We start from the raw sequence: 2,500 nt of genomic DNA on the forward strand, positions 1-2,500 counted from the left end.
GATCAGTCCTGTTTGTGAAATTTTAAAAGAGGGGGGGTTCTTTTACCATTAAATTGATAATGTTTTTGTATTTCTTAATGCTTGATGACTGGAGAAAATTGCTGTACTTCTCTATGCTGAATTAACTGGAAATGTTATTTGACTTCTTAATTGACGCCTAAGAAGAGAATTTAGCAGGAGCAGCCCAATTTCTTGACAATTGAAAGTTTTCTATTAGATTTTGTATTTGTAACCATTATTCTTGCACTTAGGAAGGGTAATTGACAAGTACATGGGAATCACAGGTATTATCATTGTAATGTCATCATCATCATACTGATAATGATTGTCACCTTCATTATTTGCATTATTATTGTTATCATCATCGCCATCATCATCATCTTCATTATGGGTGTGATTATGTCTATTATAACCATTATGTATCAATAAAAAAAATAATATTTTATTATTATTATTTTTATTGTTGTTGATATTAATAACATCATTCTGTTATTATATACTATTATTTTCATTATTTATTTGATTATTATTATTGTTGTTATTATTATTATTATTATTATTATTATTATTATTATTATTATTGTTATTATTATTATCATCATTAATATGATAATTATCATCAATATTATTATTATTGTTATCAGTATTAGTATTGTTATTATTAATATCATCTAAAATATTATTATCATTATAATCTTTTTTATCAATCCTATTATTCTTAGTTTTAATATAAGGGCGGATTTAGGGTCTGTTGCATAAATAAAATCGGATTCAGTGGTCTTTCATATGACTTTTAATAAAATGTTTCTACTATTATTTTACATCATGTTTGTACTAATGTTCTGGTCATATGTTGTAATAGTGTTTGAACAGATAAGGTCTGGCAATGCTATTTTCATTGAAAAGAGAGGGCTTTCATTCTTTAGAAGTTTTTCACGATCATCACATCAAAATTTACATTAACCCAATGATGACGGTGTGTCACACCCGTGTGACACGGCAAAGTGCCTGATGACGGGGCAACACACCAGTGTGACGTTCCCGATGCAATATTGCATAGGCCCGGCACGGGGTTTTCACTTCTCGCCGAGCCCGTCGGGATTGGGTTAATATATATAAGATGTATTTTTCGAAAGCATACCACATGTAATACAGATTGAACCACCTCTTGGACGGATTTGGTGAACGTCGCCACAAACGGGGGTGTTCTTGATGATCGTGATATTACAAATTACGGAGAATTTGTTCAGCTGTTGTGGGGCAATTTTTATGGAGGAGCACTGCATGTGGTTACAGTATATATTGCTAAATAGAAAGATGAAACTAAATTTTGATTTTGTAGTTGGGGGGGAAAATAAAACATCTTAAGGCCAAAGGACTATCTTACATGTTATAATCAAAATCATCACAAGGTTTGAGATGTTTCATTGTCTGAATGAATTTTAGACTAGAAGTAAAGCAAAGTAGTTTTTATGGAATTACATAAAGTACATGTAATTATGTAAACAACCACCAAATTCATTAAGCAGTATAATGAAAAGCAAAATCTGTAAATCAATATAGATGAATAGTTACAATCTGATCATATTGTTACATGAAAGTGCAGTGAACTGAGACTTACACATAAATGTCATTGTATGGACACTTCTAATGCTATTCTATGATAAATTGTCATGTATAAATATAATATATATCACATTGTCACATAATAATTCATGCCTAATTTAGTAACTTCACTTGTACAGTTATAATGCATATATGTACACTAATATTGTAGCATTAACTACCAAAGTTATGATAACTTAGTATAGTACTGTAGTTCCAAAAAAAAAAAAACTACACTTAACATGTACATTGTACACTTTATATGGGTAATTGCTCAAAACAATGTTTGCCAGACTTCTGTATTGTGAAGTCTGTAACTATATAGGCTGTGCATTGATAATTGTTTATGCGATTTTAATGTAAAATAAAAAAAACACCCTTTTGGGTAAGGCCCTGGGCCGTGGCCTACTTGGTCTCCCCTAAATCCGCTCTTGTTTGAAAGCAATGTGATTATTGTAGTTGTCATTATTGATACTATTATCTTTTGTATTTTTATTGATAATGTATTTTCAAGAGAATTGTAAAACACATGATTTTTATATTAATATTGTGATTGTTTACTGCATTAGGATGGTCATATAGTTAGTATGTGCAACTGTTGGGAATACCATTCCATCATTCACTTAGGAGAGCTAATAAAGAACACCTTGCATTATGTACTCCATATTGAGTGTCTTTATTCTCACATGTACCTGATGTCTTATGATATTTATGAATATTAGTGCTTTAGATGTAATGAACTCTGTAATGAGGAATTACAGGAGGAGTCTCTGAAGATTGTATTGTGATTAATACTGTTGTTTCACCACTATTATTTCTTGATTACATTATCGTAATTTTGTTCAACAAAATCTCAGATAATCAATTGAGTCACCTACTACTGAAAAAAAAAGAA

The 2,500-nt window shown here is 30.3% G+C and overlaps 1 protein-coding gene across 1 annotated transcript in view; it reads left to right on the top strand.

Moving 5' to 3' along the window:
• The window catches only part of Ocrl (Oculocerebrorenal syndrome of Lowe), a 29,055-nt gene extending 26,784 nt beyond the window's left edge, over positions 1-2,271 (top strand). The window contains exon 23 of the mRNA XM_086535767.1: positions 1-2,271. This exon is cut by the window's left edge and continues 685 nt beyond it. The gene's annotated coding sequence lies outside the window, so the exon portion shown is untranslated.
• Positions 2,272-2,500: the final 229 nt, after the last annotated feature.

This window comes from Penaeus japonicus, unplaced genomic scaffold (assembly GCF_977035675.1).
Source record: "Penaeus japonicus unplaced genomic scaffold, GWHDUDI00000001_assembly GWHDUDI00000004, whole genome shotgun sequence".
Taxonomy (NCBI): Eukaryota; Metazoa; Arthropoda; class Malacostraca; order Decapoda; family Penaeidae; genus Penaeus; species Penaeus japonicus.